The 18,107-nt window shown below is 42.7% G+C and overlaps 1 protein-coding gene across 1 annotated transcript in view; it reads left to right on the top strand.

Moving 5' to 3' along the window:
- The first annotated feature begins 9,495 nt into the window (after positions 1-9,495).
- The window catches only part of LOC121572095 (inactive ubiquitin carboxyl-terminal hydrolase 53-like), a 77,277-nt gene continuing 68,665 nt past the window's right edge, over positions 9,496-18,107 (top strand). Inside the window, exon 1 of the mRNA XM_045221749.1 lies at positions 9,496-9,923. The gene's annotated coding sequence lies outside the window, so the exon portion shown is untranslated. The remainder of the gene's footprint in view (positions 9,924-18,107) is intronic.

Raw genomic sequence — 18,107 nt, 5'->3', positions numbered from 1 at the left:
CACAGAATCATCTAGAATGTCATTGTATGCTGTAGTTTTAATATTTCCCTTCACTGGAACTAAGGGGCCTTGCCAGAACCATGAAAAACATCCCCAGACCATTATTCCTCCTCCACCAAACTTTACAGTTGGCACTATGCATTCGGGCAGGTAGGGTTCTCCTGGCATCCGCCAAACCCAGATTCACTTGCCAGCTGGTCAACGCATACTCTGAATACACGTCCTGGTAATCCGTCTGGCCCTGCGGCCTTGTGAACGTTAACCTGCTTAAAGGTCTAACTCTAATCGGCTACGGAGAGCATGATCACACATTAGTCCGGAACAGCTGGTGCTCTCATGCATCAGTGTTGCTTGCCTCGAAGAGAGCATAGAAGGCCTTTAGCTCGTCTGGTAGGCTCGCATAACTAGGAATCTCGCGTCTGGACTTCTCTTTGTAATCTGTGATAGTTTACAAGCCCTGCCACATCTGACGAGCGTCAGAGCTGGTGTAGTTGCCTCTTCGGTCTTAGTCCTGTATTGGCGCTTTGCCTGTTTGATTGTTCGTCGGAGGGCATAGCGGGATTTCTTATAAGCCTCCAGAATAGTGTCCTGCTCCTTGAAAGCGGCAGCTCTAGCCTTTAGCTCAGTGAGGATGTTGCCTGTAATCCATGGCTTCTGGTTGGGATGTGTACGTACGGTCACTGTGGGGACGACGTCGTCAATGCACTTATTAACGAAGCCGGTGACTGATGTGGTAAACTCCTCAATGCCATTGGATGAATCCTGGAACGTATTCCAGTCTGTACTAGTGAAACAGTTATGTAGCTTAATATCCGCTCATCGGACCACATCCGCATTGAGAGCGCCACTGGTACTTCCTTTCTCTCAAATTTTGTGCACAAATTTGTTTACATCCCTGTTAGTGAGCATCTCTGCTTTGCCAAGATAATCTATCCACCTGTCAAGTGTGGCATATCAATAAGCTGATTAAACAGCATGCAACAGCAGCAACACCCTGTGCTGGGGACAATAAAAGGCCACTAAAATGTGCAGTTGTGTCACACAACACAATGCCACAGATGTCTCAAGTTTTGAGGGAGCGTAAAATTGGCATGCTGACTGCAGGAATGCCCACCAGAGCTGTTGCCAGAACATTTAGTGTTAATTTCTCTACCATCAGCCGCCTCTGACATCCTTTTAGAGAATTTGGCAGTATGTCCAACGGCGAGTGGTTTGCTGATGTCAACGTTGTGAACAGAGTGCCCCATGGTGGCGGTGGGGTTATGGTATGGGCAGGCATAAGGTACGGACAACGAACCAAATTGCATTTTATCGATGGCAATTTGAATGCACAGAGATACCGTGATGAGATCCTGAGGCCCATTATCGTGCCATTCATCTGCAGCCATCACCTCATGTTTCAGCATGATAATGCACGGCCCCATGTCGCAAGGATCTGTACACAATTCCTGGAAGCTGAATATGTCCCAGTTCTTCCATGGCCTGCATACTCACCAGACATGTCACCCATTGAGCATGTTTGGGATGCTCTGGATCGACGTGTACGACAGCGTGCTCCAGTTCCCGCCAATATCCAGCAACTTCGCACAGCCATTTGAAGAGGAGTGGAACAACATTCCACAGGCCACAATCAAGAGCCTGATCAACTCTATGCGAAGGAAATGTGTCACGCTGCATGAGGCAAATGGTGGTCACACCAGATACTGACTGGTTTTCTGATCTACGCCACTACTTTTTTTTAAAGGTATCTGTGACCAACAGATGCATATCTGTCTTCCTAGTCATGTGAAATCCATAGATTAAGGTCTAATGAATGTATTTAAATGGACTGATTTCCTTATATGAACTGTAACTCAGTAAAATATTTTAAATTGTTGCATGTTGCGTTTATATTTTTGTTCAGTGTATTTATACAGTGGGGAGAACAAGTATTTGATACACTGCCGATTCTGCAGGTTTTCCTACTTACAAAGCATGTAGAGGTCTGTAATTTTTATCATAGGTACACTTCAACTGTGAGAGACGGAATCTAAAACAAAAATACAGAAAATCACATTGTATGATTTTTAAGTAATTCATTTGCATTTTATTGCATGACATAAGTATTTGATCACCTACCAACCAGTAAGAATTCCGGCTCTCACAGACCTGTTAGTTTTTCTTTAAGAAGCCCTCCTGTTCTCCACTCATTACCTGTATTAACTGCACCTGTTTGAACTCGTTCCCTGTATAAAAGACACCTGTCCACACACTCAATCAAACAGACTCCAACCTCTCCACAATGTCCAAGACCAGAGAGCTGTGTAAGGACATCAGGGATAAAATTGTAGACCTGCACAAGGCTGGGATGGGCTACAGGACAATAGGCAAGCAGCTTGGTGAGAAGGCAACAACTGTTGGCGCAATTATTAGAAAATGGAAGAAGTTCAAGATGACGGTCAATCACCCTCGGTCTGGGGCTCCATGAAAGAGCTCACCTCGTGGGGTATCAATGATCATGAAGAAGGTGAGGGATCAGCCCAGAGTTACAATGCAGGACCTGGTCAATGACCTGAAGAGAGCTGGGAACACAGTCTCAAAGAAAACCATTAGTAACACACTACGCCGTCATGGATTAAAATCCTGCAGCGCACGTAAGGTCCCCCTGCTCAAGCCAGCGTATGTCCAGGCCCATCTGAAGTTTGCCAATGACCATCTGGATGATCCAGAGGAGGAATGGGAGAAGGTCATGTGGTTTGATGTGACAAAAATATAGCTTTTTGGTCTAAACTCCACTCGCCTTGTTTGGAGGAAGAAGAAAGATGAGTACAACCCCAAGAACACCATCCCAACCGCGAAGCATGGAGGTGGAAACATCATTCTTTGGGGATGCTTTTCTGCAAAGGGGACAGGACGACTGCACCGTATTGAGGGGAGGATGGATGGGGCCATGTATCGCGAGATCTTGGCCAACAACCTCCTTCCCTCAGTAAGAGCATTGAAGATGGGTCGTGGCTGGGTCTTCCAGCATGACAACGACCCGAAACACACAGCCAGGACAACTAAGGAGTGGCTCCGTAAGAAGCATCTCAAGGTCCTGGAGTGGCCTAGCCAGTCTCCAGACCTGAACCCAATAGAAAATCTTTGGAGGGAGCTGAAAGTCTGTATTGCCCAGCGACAGCCCCGAAACCTGAAGGATCTGGAGAAGGTATGGAGGAGTGGGCCAAAATCCCTGCTGCAGTGTGTGCAAACCTGGTCAAGACCTACAGGAAACGTATGATCTCTGTAATTGCAAACAAAGGTTTCTGTACCAAATATTAAGTTCTGCTTTTCTGATGTATCGAATACTTATGTCATGCAATAAAATGCAAATGAATTACTTAAAAATCATACAATGTGATTTTCTGGATTTTAGTTTTAGATCCCATCTCTCACAGTTGAAGTGTACCTATGATAAAAATTACAGACCTCTACATGCTTTGTAAGTAGGAAAACCTGCAAAATCGGCACTGTATATGTGTGTGTGTGTGTGCATACATCTGTGTGTGTGTGTGTGTGTGTGTGTGTGTCAACCCGGTTAACTAGCTCTACCCATTCCCCAAAGTAACCATCCATAGACCATAGGCTGTTTGGTCGATGTCAGTCATGATTACAAACTAATTAATGACAGGACTCCGAACACATTCCCCTTCATGCCCTTCTTATTCACCATGTACCCACTAATGTCCAAAACAAAGCACTTGAACATGATGTTGTGTCTAAAACACTATGGGTAGTGCTACAATTGAATGACCACTAACAAGCCGCTACATACAATGTGAATACCCCTAGTTACATAAGAGAGAGATTAGACACAGTTCGTTGCCACAATGGGGGCCATGGGTGCTAACAACTTCTTCTAGGTCTATATTTATCCAGGAATTATAATCTATGGTATCCAGTCCACCTACTCTGCCCAGAGTGGTTGAAATTTCACTTCCTTATGTTATAAAATACATTTTAACAATAAAAAATAATTTATTTTTCACAAGAAAGTGTGCTTCACAAATGTATGAACAGTTCTGCGAAAGAAGCAAGCCCGATAATGTGGCCTTGTTTTTGAACGCTAGCGGTTGTCCCCGTTTTCAAACAGCGTCTGCCCATTGCCAATAATAGAAACAAGTATGGATTGAAAAGCCAGACAGGGATGCTGAAAATATCCCCGCTGTCCTTCAAATGGCTTGCTGCATTTGGGGTGAAACGGCATTAAGCCGCCTGGTGACCCAATCAAGGTCACCAACGAAATCTAAAATAAACATGAGCTGATTTCTCTCCACCAAGGGGATTGGTCAATATGTTTGGTAGGCAGAGTGAGTCATGGGGGATGCCAACCTAAATTGCTAGCTGGTGAGAGAAACATCAATAGCCCAAACTAAGTGAATGAAAACATAACATTTGGATTGGAGAGATGTCAGATGTCAACTCCAAATTGAATGCAGCTTATTGCTTTTATCTGCAGTGTTGGGAATTGTGGAAAAATGGCTTGGGTTGGTGGGACGCCAGAGGACATGGGTTTGTCATTTGAGCCTCTGGGCAAGGCACTGTGTTCAGCAAATCACTAGCTGTTCACTGGGGGCTTTTCTCAAGGTGAGAAGTCAGGGCAAGCAGAGGCAGAAATCCTCAGCGGGCCATTTATGTGCAGTCAGTGTCTCCTTGCAGAGCTGGCAAAGTTTAGGTAATTAATATTTAATTAAAATGCCCTTCACAACCCAGCTGAGGTAGAGTAGTGTTGAGGATCAGTGGTTTGCTATGCTGTTAGATTTGTGTTCAAGAACTGTTTGGTCTCTAATTCGGAAAGCTATACTTTGCATAGAGGGCGGGTTGTGTATGTGTAGGGTTGCAAAATTCCTGTTACTTTCTAACAATTCCCAGGTTTCCAGGAATCTCGGTTGGAAGATTACCGGAATCAGGAAATCCCCCCCCCTGCGCCCCACAGTTTGGGAACCACTGCTCTAACATACAGTCTCCATTACCTCTGAACAAGACAAGTGGTAAGTGTAATGCTGCTGGAAGGACAAGTTTGGTTTACAGCTTAGGCATTGTGCAGTGTGCAATGCCAATGACCCAGAGCTGGACAATGAGAGACCAATGAGCCATTGATTCCCGGGAGGCATTTACATTAGGTCTAAACCGGACAATGACCCGTCCATGCACATGCTGCAACTATACCGCAATATTCGGACAGACTCAGTGTTGCAGAGCGATGCAGATGGGGCACAAATCTGTGGATTCAACTGCTGTCCCCAAGGTCACAAACCAACTTTTGAAAGTTGTTACTCAACTTGGAAAGGAAATAGCCGAAGCCTGATCCATCTTCATGCATAGATATTCAGTGGCATGGCTTCAAAGCAAGGTGAGAATGTCCAATGTTGGAAAGAGAGCATCAGAAAGAAAGTCAACTCAGTTTGTGTGCAAACCCCCCCACTGATATCAAAACACTTTTTTGTTCATTCTTTCCTGTAAGCACAGAAACATTCCTAGCCTCTTGGGAGGGACTGGTATGTTATCATGTTTCTAGTGTAATTGCACTTCAGTGTTTATTGTTGAAGTACACCAACTTTATTTCTAGCGCTGGCTTCTTCATTCCCGTCTAATTATTCCCCCCACCCAGTGAGGGAATAACGTCCACTTCCTCACAGTAAAAAGCCAGCATCCACTGCATGGTTTTGAATTTGTGATCGTAGATAAGGGCTCAGTGGCGTAGGCTCTTAGCTCACATCGCTTAAAATGATTAACACACTCCTAAACTTGTTCCCTGGTGTGAGAGGAAGCACTATGTGTCCCCCAGGGAAACGTTTACGGAGGGAAAAGGCATTCTATGGCTCTTTCAAGTACTTCCTGGGGAAAGCCTGGGCCACACTGTGATCCCCTTTCAATGCACATTTGATTGCCGAATCCGATTTCCTCGACCACTCTTTGCCATTGGACAGCTTTGTTTAAAAGCCAATGTTTATCCAGTGCAAGCTCACGAGACCTTTGGCCCGCCTGAAAATGATTAACCCATATTGGGTTGTACAACCGATTGGATCTAGTGTGGGATCTACACTGCATTAAAGCTGATCGATAGGACCGGTTGCCTGACGACTCAAACTGAATTCTTCCGTTGCTCTATGTTTGCTACATACTTCAGTCTGAGACTGCCATCGTTGAAGTCGTTTGTGAGGGGTGTTGTACCCAACAAAGTCATCAGCGATTGGATAATCTCTAACCAATCCGAGTATCAAGGCCAATTATACATTTTCTAAATGCTGTATACCCACGTGTGTTCTGGCTCTGGCCCAACTCATCGGTTTTTGGGACCAATCAGAACCGTTAGAATGTGTTTGCGTTCTAGAAATTGTCTGAGAGGTACTCGGATCCAGACTCATTGCGGAGAAGAAACTAACGTCCGTGTGTGTGGCGTAGCGTTTGGCCGGAGCAAGGAGTCTGGGTAGCCAGCCAATAGGACCGGAGCCCAAAGCAGCAGAAATTGCATTTAATCACTTTAAAAACTTTGTCCCAAATTCAGCTCACTACTTCAGGATCTTCAAGATGATAAAAGAGGATTGCACTCTAAAGACACTGTCAATCAAAATATGATACCATTCAAAGCGCTTTCAAATCTGGGAATTAATAAGAAACAGATGGTTTAAAAGTTGCGGTTAGATGACCTTTGTAAATCTGTGGCTGTTTATAAAAAGAGTGCCTCATGGATGGCAAAATAAAGCCACAGCCAAACAAAACTGTGTTTCTGAGTAACAAGCATGCAATATACGTGTTAGATCAACAATTCAAATAATTAACTGTAAAAGTTGTCTCTGAAGCTTGAAATGACGTCACGTTTTGCCTCTGGTATCATGTGACCTTGATTAACCACTCTTTCTCCAGGCACTAGGGGTTAATGAGTTACATTTTCTATTTCCATGAAGGAAATGAGAGTGAGAGAGAGCGACAAATCACATTTGCATGGTGTTAACCAGAACTGTTATTTGTATTTATTTAACCTTTATCTATTCAGGAAGATCACTGAGATGAAAAAGAGATTCTAAGGGAGACCTGGTCCAACCAATACAGCAGCAGAGGGAACAATGTTCCAGACAAATATCAGACGTAACGACTTACAGACACCATAAACAAATTACAGACGTAGACACACAATCAAAAAATTACAGACGTAGACACACCATAAACAAATTACAGACGTAGACACACCATGAACAAATTACAGACGTAGACACATACATGTAGGTTACAACTATAAAATACAGAAGTGGAGCAAAGTAGCCTATACTAAAGAATATAATACAATAATAGAATGCACAAGATTTGCACTCTACACTACTGATTTTTTAAAAGATATTTTTTAAATAATTGTATTGCATTACTTTCTTTATATAACAGGATTGGGCAGACGGTGTTTGGATAACAGGAGTCTTACATCACATTTTTGTAGGCCCTAAAACTAGGGTGTAATCATTAGTCCAAACAGTTGCATTTTGCAACGAAAGAGAGAGTTTCTATTGGACAAATTCAGCTAGGTCCCGCTCCGTTTCGTTTGCTTACATTTAAGAAACCATTTGCAACAGAATTGGCATAATGATTTCAGTTCTTTATAATCCTCAAGCACAGGCAAAATTGACACGAAGGATTGGGGGGGGGGGTTCATGTCCCCCCCAATATTCAGAACAGGTCGATTCGTCCCCCATATTCATTTCAGATTGCTTATGACATGTTCATATGCTATTGCAAAATGTGTAGAATTGCAGAAAATGTGTTTTAAAACTGCACAATTTTCACTCATCCTCATGGCAAAATGTGAAGAATGAGATGAGCTATAAAACAGCACATTTTCTCTCAGCCTCATGAAAAAATGTGTTGAAATGCAGGAAGTTAGCCATTTTCCCAAAACAATCTGTTTTACCCCCAGAAATATTATTATTGTTAGTTTTGGGGGGGGTTTGGGGGACCCCATGGAGGTAGGTGCCCCATGGCCCCAAATGCGTTAGTCTGGCCCTGTTCGGATGCACTGTATTGCCTCCACTCAGCTGAACCGTTTATTCACGCCCCTCCCCTACTCATTTCAGTCGGGCGGGGGCATTCTCATTGGGTCAGAGCGCTGTCAATCTCAGATTTTTCCTGTTGGCTGGAATAGTTTTTGGGGCTGCTCCATGTTGGGATCAACATGAGTTGGGATCAACTCCTGAGTTGGGATCAACATTCAACGACATAAGTGTTCACACTCAATTATTATACAGTATATATATTTTTTTATTATTTGGACTGGGCATAAGGTAGGGGAACTCCAACTATAATAAAACTCAGTCTTCATCTTTTGCATCTTCTTAAAGCTGCAATATGTAACTTTTTGGATGACCCGACCAAATTCACATAGAAATGTGAGTTATAGATCTGTCATTCTCATTGAAAACAAGACTAAGAAGAGGTAGATCTGTTCCAAGTGCGTTATTTCTATGCTTCCTGTTCTTAAGTTGTTGTTTTTTTTGCCTCTTTTACTTTCCAGTTTTGTACACCAGCTTCAAACAGCTGAAAATACAATATTTTTGGTAATGGAAAATGTATTTCACAGCGGTTTAGAGGGTGCAATGATTATACATTTACATTTTTACATTTTAGTCATTTAGCAGACGCTCTTATCCAGAGCGACTTACAGGAGCAATTAGGGTTAAGTGCATTGCTCAAGGGCACATCGACAGATTTTTCACCTAGTCAGCTCGGGGACTAGAACCAGCGACCTTTCGGTTACTGGCACAACGCTCTTAACCACTAAGCTACCTGCCACCCATTGCTTGTTTTGACACATAAACTGAAATTAGGCAAACTATTAGAATTGTAGCAACCAGGAAATGTCCGAGCGATTTCTGCAGTGTGCATCTTTAAAATAAATAAGCATGCATGTTTATTAATGCATGTGTGCATTATTATAATACAACTCAGTCTTCATGTTTTGTGCCTTGAAATACCGTAATTAATGACGATGAAGACTTATCCTTCCACTTATACGGTTTTCAAAATACCTCTCCATATACCCCTCAAAATACCCCTCAAAAGAGGGATAATAAATCATGTCAATGTGTAGAATTACAGGAAATGCGTTTTCAAATGTAAAGAAACTGTTCGTTGGACTCCACAATATCTAGGCTACACTACAATTTCGCCCTTGTCCTCAAGCATTGTTTTAGGCCTAATTCTCGCCACATTGCTGGCGTTGGAAGGCTGTATGTTGCCTACGCACAGTAGGCTATTAACCTGGACAAACTATGTAAAAATGCATAGCCAACCAGTATGCCAAATTCAAATCCTTCCACACCTGGAAACAGTTGCCACAATATTCTCAAACCGCATCCTACCTGAGTGATTGATGGTGGAAAGTTCACAAAAAAGTGCAGTGAAACTCCTCCCTTCGCTCGCAGAGATAGTCGGGGTTGCTGCCTGTGCGAACGTAGTTCAGTAGGCTACAGAGGGCTGCAGTAAATAGAGTGCCGCTCAAGAGGCGGGGTTTGACCTCGCAGCTCTGAAAACATCACTAATCCAGTATTTCAGGTGCAGAAGTCGATCATTGCTCACTACATCTGCGCATCAACAACTGCAAGAAACACAGACGACTCTAAAAACCGGAATAGCCTACAGCAAGTGAATGGGACCGATGGTGTCAAAAACTGGAATTATACAGGAAGAAAGAGTCCGTAACGATGATAACAGCTAAGTTGTAACACGTGCTTTTAGTTATTTGGTTTAATTTATAACGAGCCTTCTATGGAATTTATCCCGCAACGACTGTTGGGACAGGATCATAGGCTTCGTCAATTTCCACCGAAAATCCAGCTGTTTCCATTTCAAGAATTCAAACACATTTGGAAGATCTGCAGATTCCCTATCTTGGGATATTTTGGTATTTCTTTAAAACGGTGAGTGTTGTTTTGGTTTAGGTTGGGTTGTTTGTTATTTTCTCTCGACAATTTCCATCATCAACGCGCATGAGGCAGAAATGTACCTGAATTACAGGTAAACTCAGTCGAAACGTATGACATCGCTGATTAACTTCTGATTTGTTAGCCTATCATGTTTATATAAATATATATAGACATTGGCCTATTCATGAACGAAACAAAAACGTCAACAAACTATTAGTGCGGTATTACTAGTGCTTTTATGACTGCGTTAAATAAAAAGTAGCCTTCATGTTATTTATATATCCTAAAAATTGTGGAACGGCCAGGCTTGACAGTATATTTCCTAATTGTTCTTGCGACATTCTAGTTTGTCACATAGCCGGTTGACACTGACAGCAATTCATAAAAGTGTACTTATTGAAAGCCTCCCAAACCCATTTCCCATAGGCTATGCCATATTTTTGTCGACTGGTCAATCGTGTTATATTGTTAACACTATCCTACTAGTAGGCCAAAATATTGTGTAATTGCTATCTATTGAATTTGGCAGGTTACGTTGTCCATGCAGCCGTGGCCTGGTTTTATTCTCACATACACCGGATAGATGCAGTGAAATGTGTTCTTTTACATGGTCAGTCATAGTAGTATCGCGTCCCTGGAGCAAATTAGTTGTTTTTTGTTTCGTGCCTTGCTCAAGCGCACATCGACAGATTTTATTTGTCAACTCCGGTACTCGAACCAGACCTTTCTGTTACTGGCCAAACGCTCTAACTGCTAAGATACCTGCAGCCCAAAAAAGGTCCAATGCATCTGTTTTTATCTCAATATCCAGGTATTTCTCGGTAACAATTACTGTGATTGTTTTGATTTTAAATGGTCAAAAAAAAAAAAAAAAGCTTTTTAGCAAAGAGCAATTTCTCAATTAAGAATTTTGGGAGGACTGTCAGGGAGTGGTCTGAGTGGGAGGGGAAAACGGAAAATTAGCAGTTATTGACAGATGTCACCAGGCAGGCCAAAACTCCATGCCACCAAAACAGGCAGACATTTCTGGCTGTCTTTTCAAACAGCTCTTACACTAAAAGGGCATTATAATTTTCAAATGTCACAGTATTATTCCAACAGTGTGGAAATATACACTCACAGGACAGTTTTAGGTACACCACCATGTTCACAAAAATGTATCGCTTCTACAGACTGTGAGTTACATGGCAGTGGTTTGCTATATAAAGCAGGGATACCGGCATCGAGGCATTCAGTTACTGTTCGATTGAACGTTAGAATGGGCAAAACGAGTGACCTAAGCGACTGAGTGTGGATTGATCGTCGGTGTAAGGCACGCCGGATCTAGTATCTCAGAAACAGCCGCCTTCCTGGGCTTTTCATGGACAACAGTGTCTAGGGTTTCCCGAGAATGGTGCGACAAACAAAAAACATCCAGTCAGCGGCTGTCCTGGTGGCGAAAACAGCTCGCTAATGAGAATGGCAAGAATCTTGCAAGCTAGCAGGCGGGCCACAAACAGACAAATAATGGCGCAGTACAACAGTGGTTTGCATATCGGAACGCACAACTCTTCGATCCTTGTCACGGATGGGCTATTGCAGCAATGACCACACCGGATTCCACTCCTATCAGCTAAAAACAAGAAGAAGCGGCTCCAGTGGGCACACGATCACCAACACTGGACTATTGAGCAGTGGAAATACATTGCCTAGTCCGACGAATCCCGGTTCCTGTTGCGTCATTCTGATGGCAGTTAGGATTTGGCATTCTGATGGCAGTTAGGACACCACCGCTACCGCTGCCTGGTGTCAGCGGTAGTGGTGGTGTACCGCAGTCCAATCTGCAGCAATTGCGTGATGCCATCGCATCAGCATGGACCAACAACCCTGTGGAAAGGTTTCTGTCTTGTAGAATCCACGCCCCGAAGAGTTCAGGCTGTTATGGGGGCAAAGGGGGGGGATCCGACCCGGTACTAGATGAGTGTACCTAATAAATTATGAAACACAGGCAAATCACTTTTTTGACTGCACTGAACCAAATTATCATGCAGAGCTACATTCTAGCCATCTGTTCCATTACATTACACACAAGTCATTCGACGATGGCATCTTCTGTAGAGGGCTAGTTTTGTTAAAAACCGTGACGCTCGGTCTGAACATTAACACATTAACACTCACCTTATCTTTCATATCAGCGAGAAAAAAAAATCTAAACAAAAGGTTAAATTGATACACACCCTTTATAGGGTTCGGGTTAGTTTTCCCACATGGCCATGTCTCCATGTTACAGTCATAGCTGCGGGAAGTAGGTGTGCTGAGGGTGCTGCAGCACCCCCTGATAAATCACAATGAAAAAATTATTAATATAAAAAATTAAAATGTACAAAAATAAAATTCCCCATCAAATTAGTGCACTAGGGCTTTATAACTCCTGAATGAGTGGAGCAAAGAACTCATCAGCAGAGCAGGGAGAAATGTATTTCTAGAACCGTATATCGCAATTGAGAATCGGTTCACGTTTAGATGGAGTATTTTACTTGGCTGTTTTGGCTGCCAGAGCCAGTCTACCTCTAAATAAATAACATATAAGGTCCTAGGACCTTAAGGAGTAACAGTAGGCTCCTTTAACAGTACATCTTGGGCTAAGCTACACTCATGCTTTTCCTTTCCTTTCCATTCATGAACATACCTTTTCTATACTGAACAAAAATATAAACACAACATGTGAAGTGTTAGTCCCATGTTTCATGAGCTGAAATAAAAGATCCCAGAAATGTTCCATACGCACAAAAAGCTTATTTCTTTCAGATTTTGTACAGAAATTTGTTTACATCCTGTTAGTGAGCATTTAACCTCTGCCAAGATAATCCATCCACCTGACAGGTATGGCATATCAAGAAGCTGATTAAACAGCATTATCAATACATAGGTGCACCTTGTGCTGGGGACAATAAAAGGCCACTCTAAAATGTGCAGTTTTGTCACACAACACCCTGCCACAGATGTCTCAAGTTTTGAGGGAGCGCGCAATTGGAATGCTGACTGCAGGAATGTCCATTAGAGCTGTTACCAGATAATTGAATGTTCATTTCTCTACCATAAGCTGCCGCCAATGTCATTTTAGAGAATTTGTCAGTACGTCCAACCGGCCTCAACCGCAGACCACGTGTAACCATGCCAGCCCAGGACCTCCACATCTGGCTTCTTCACCTGCTGGATCATCTGAGATCAGCCACCTGGACAGCTGATGAAACTGAGGAGCATTTCTGTCTGTAATAAAGCCCTTTTGTGGGGAAAAACGTATTCTGATTGGGTGGGCCCGGCTCCCCAGTGGGTGGGGCCTATGCCCTCACAGGCCTACCCATGGCTGCACTGATTTCTTTATATGAACTGTAACTCAGTAAATCCGTTGAAATTGTTGCGTTTATATATTTTGGTTCAGTATATTTGTCATGATGACCAATACTAGATTCTCAACACTGCCAATAACACATTTCTGTACATTATTCACTTTTACAGAACATTCAGCAAACATCTGAGTGATAAGCAGACAGTCAATTAGTATTTTGACCACATAGCTCAGTGATTTTGAAATACTGTATCTTTTTGTATGACCAGTGAGTACAATTTGTACTCAACTCCCCAGTGAGTTTCACTGATATGCAGTGAGTCTACGACGCCTTATTTTTCCCCAAAAGCCTTGCTAGCAAAATTAACACCTCATCGTCCTCAAACATCAGGCCCCCCAAGGACATGCCCTCGATTGTGTGATTTTGGATAGCTCTCTTTTTTATATTCCTCACAATCAAAGGCACAGAGCTCATTCAAACCCTGAGTTGTGGGTAAGGTATTACAAACCGAAATAAAAATGATCTTATCAGAAACCAATGGTTTAGTGTAGAGTATATGATATTTTAGGCTACTTAATATACGTTATGTGAGTTTGTTTGAATTATTTAGAGGTGAGAAAGAGTGGTGTTCACTTTTAGAATTATGCTCAATATGAACGTGTTATGAATATAGCCTACTTATGAATATGTTTTGGGACAACAATGGGCTTAGAGGGTGACAGGGTTAGATTTTCACATTTGACAATGCTCCAAAATCAGTCGAATTGATATGAAAGATAATTTGTTATGTTTTAGAACAAGGTTACAAACTTCTTTCCATCACAATTAATATTGGAAAAAATACTTAATTCAGAAATGATTCTCTATTTTACACAAACAGTATGCACTCCTCAGTATAACAACTCAACATTTGGATTATCTTATGGTGATATAATTAGCTTTATTGGGCACTGCTAGATAATGCTATGCTCTTTTTAGCCCATGGAGAATTTTCATCATGCCAAACTTTGCTGTGGGATATTTTCATTGGCACCAGTAAGGTAGCTTTGAGAAGATAATAGAATGCTGAAGAACCAGCTTGTTTCTGTAGCAGCATGGCCCATGTTACACAATGTGTTTTACTGGAGAAAATGAATGGGATATTTATGGGAGAAGTTGTTTCAGAGGTCTATGTCAGTTCACTGTTGTTGTCTATGGAAGTTTGTGGGTGTGATGTTTTTATGCTTCACTGGGATAGTCAAATCAAGTGCCATTCGGAAAAGAGAAAGTGCTATCTCAATGCAGTGCAGTTCACCAGTCAGTTCCCATAATCAGCACTATTTATGAGCTTTGATTTTAGGGTACCTGGCAGTATTGTAGTACTCGAGACCGGTCTCGAAACCACATTGAGTGTCTCGGTCTTGTCTCGGTGTCGGAAACATTTGTACTCGGTCTTGACTCGATCTCTGACAGTGAGGACTCGTAATTTCTTCCCGAGACCAGCTGAGTAAAAAACTCAGAATTATCAGCATCCATTCAGTCAGCGCATAATTTTTTGGTGGGCAAAATTAGAGTATACCCACTTCTCCAGGCACCACTGCATAGGGCCGATGGAAAGACAACAGTCACACACAGCATGATGTTAAAGGATAAGCAGTCCATAAACTCGGACATAATAAGCCAGTAGGTCCCAATAATAAGAATACAAAAATACAATAATTTAAGCATTGCCCAATCGAAATCTACAACTATTACTTCCCATTGCAAAAGACAAAACAGACAATCATAATATCTGTCAGAAATATCAAATTCCCAGTTTATGCTACAAAGCCAACTTCATAAGAGGTTTTAAAAATAGGTTATATTTGACTCAACATTCCATGACATATACTAAGGCATTGTTGGCAGAACAGATGGATGCAGTTCAATGCATGATTAATATAATTCACAAATACATTTCTTGGTAGTCCTATCTGGTTGTAAATCACAGCTGGCCTGGTACATTGTTTGCTGCCTCCATTCGGGATGCACTGTTTCAGTTTCAATGACTCAATATTCTGGACAAAAATGGACGAATGTAACTAAGACTGGGAATGTCAATACAATCAAACTAGCAAGGGCAATGATCACAAGTCAGTCATAACGTGGCTAATAGGCTAGCATATCTATTTATGTAGCAAGCTAAAAACACGGAGCCTAACGTTAGCTAGCTAGGAGTATGTCATGTCATGCCATTGGAGGAGTGGGTGAGTGACTAACTTTACCCCCTCATTGTTTTTTGGTGGCTATACACAGCTAGAGATGCAGGTGTCATTTAGTTAGCAAGAACTTGAACGACTGTTCTACAGTTAATATCTCTTACGTTCGCAAATTCACTCTGGCTATGCTATCTACTCTGAGCACTATCGTCTGAGTGTGCCAGAGCGCAGAACAACTGATGAATTTACGAATGCGAAACACCTGCTGAATATGACCGGTGTCAGTAAATGTAGGCAAAAAAAGTTAGTTAGTCAAGAATGCTCTAGATAACATGTAAACAGCCTAACCAGTGCTGCTACGGTGAGTAAAATGGTCAGAGTGAGGTGTTCTCTCATTTGTGTCTGGAAGTAGCTAGTTAGCAATCTAGCCAACGTTAGCCAGTTAGCTTGGGTGCTTAGTTGGGACAAGCATGCATTGGCAGGCAAGCTGCAGAAGGACGAGGAGGCTGCAATTCCCCATAGTTTATCAGTGCAATTTTGACGGCCAACTAGCTGAAAAAGTTTGAGAAGATTTATCTAATGTTCCTTTGTTAGATTTTAGCTCATCTTGCTCTGGCTAGCATTAGTTGTTGATCTTGTTGTTGATGTGCATAACTGATGGAGAGAGAGCCTATCTTTTTCATGGTTGTTTGATCAACAGACTGTAAAGTCCCCAAATGTAAGAGGACTCCCGTAGTGTTTACATATTTGCAGAAATCCATTCAGGTGTATTTTGTGGCTTTTGGCAAATGCGTTCTAATGAGCTAATGCCACGCTGTTGCAACTGCCTGTAAACGCACAGTCCAGTTCAAAGTGAATGATTGCAGGTCCATGTGGCAAATGGCTTGTTTGTATAAAGGTCTACTGTAGCTCTGATTGGCTATAGTGCACCAGTCTGTGTAGACTCCAGTCCTGGACAAAGACAAATGTTTTTATTGGGTTTTATTTACTGCAGTGTCTATTAATTGTCCAAATGCACGGACGCTTTCCCATTCTATATTGCTATAGAATTTTCACAAATGCCTTAGTATACGGAATTCCCAAACATTCTAAGAATTTATGAAAACGTGAAAATGACCATATCTAAGTGGTCGCTTGTCAGTGTTCAATGACTATGTACATAGGGCAGCAGTCTCTAAGGTGCAGGGTGGAGTGCCGGGTGGTAGCCGGCTAGTAACGGTGACTAAGGTTCAGGGCAGGATACTGGGCGGAGGCCAGCTAGTGGTGACTATTTAAGCTGTTTTTAGTCTCTCCCAGCTTTGATGCACCTTTACATCTCTGCCTTCTAGATGGTAGTGGGGTGAACAGGCCATGGCTCAGGTGACTGAGGTCCTTGATGATCTACTTGGCCTTACTGTGACACAGGGTGCTGTAGATGTCCTGGAGGGCAGGCAGTATACCCACAGTGATGTGTTGGGCTGACCGCACCACCCTCTTGAGAGCCCTGAGGTTGCGGACTCTGCAATTGCCGTACGGGGCAGTGAAACAGCCCGACAGGATGGTCTCAATGGTGCATCTGTGAGGGTCTTAGGGGCCAGAGGCGCTGTTGTGCCTTCTTCACCACACTGTCTGTGTGAATGGACTGTTTCAGGTCGTCAGTGATTTGCACGCAGAGGAACTTGAAGCTTTTCACCCTCTCCACTGCGGCCTGTCGATGTGGATGGGGAGCGTGCTCTCTGCTGTCTCCTGAAGCTCTTTCATTTTGTTGACGTTGAGTGAGAGGTTATTTCTTGGCACCACTCCGCCAGGGCTCTCACCTCCTCCCTGTAGGCTGTCTCGCCGGTAATCAGGCCTACCACTGTTGCGCCAGTCTGCAGGGAATTCTCCAGTTTTTGTTTCTTTCTGTTATTTCAGGATTTTTATCATCAGAGGGGTCTTGTTTAATTTCCCCACAGCTGAGCTCAGTTTCCTCATATTCAGCTTGCATTTTTACATGGTCAAAAAGGTTTGAGGATTTTATTTGTTTCATCAAGGTCTTTTACAGTCTTACTGTCAAGGCTTCTACAGCAACATCTAGGGATTGTGACAAACACAAGTGTTTTCGATTTGAAACCAATTGAAGCAAAAATGTGTGTAGGAAGCAAAGTGAGGCAGGTTCTAACCGAGTGCGGGGGACGATATCAATAAACATTGGTTTTCTCTTCACTTTCGCACCTCACTGCTTTTAAGCACCACAGTTATGCCTGACTGTAGCTTTTAAATTAAAGTAGTCAGTGAAGTATTGAGCGCACATTGGAAATGTTCAGTACCAGGGTTGGGGTCAATTCCATTTCAGTTCCAGTCAATTCAGAAAGTACATAATTCCAATTCCAAATTTCCCTCATTGAAAACTGGAGAGAATTTGAATTTGTGTACTTCCTGAATTGACTGGAATTCAAATGGAATTGACCCCAACCCTGGCCAGCACAGAGAAGGCTGGCTTGACTGACTGGTGACTAGTCTGTTAGGCCTACATTTAGCAGGAATCCACTCTGTCAGTCCGTTGGGAATATCAATCTGTCTTTCCATTGATGAAGACACAACACAAACAGTGATGACAATGTGCAACGTCAGCCCCACATGGGGCAAAGGTTGGTATTTATAAACGTTGAACTTGAAGGGAAAATGTGCGTATTTCCACGCAAATCCCAAAC

Source organism: Coregonus clupeaformis, chromosome 8 (assembly GCF_020615455.1).
Source record: "Coregonus clupeaformis isolate EN_2021a chromosome 8, ASM2061545v1, whole genome shotgun sequence".
Classification (NCBI taxonomy): domain Eukaryota; kingdom Metazoa; phylum Chordata; class Actinopteri; order Salmoniformes; family Salmonidae; genus Coregonus; species Coregonus clupeaformis.
Note: the sequence above shows the minus strand (reverse complement) of the source record. Positions and strands in the feature narration are given on the sequence as shown.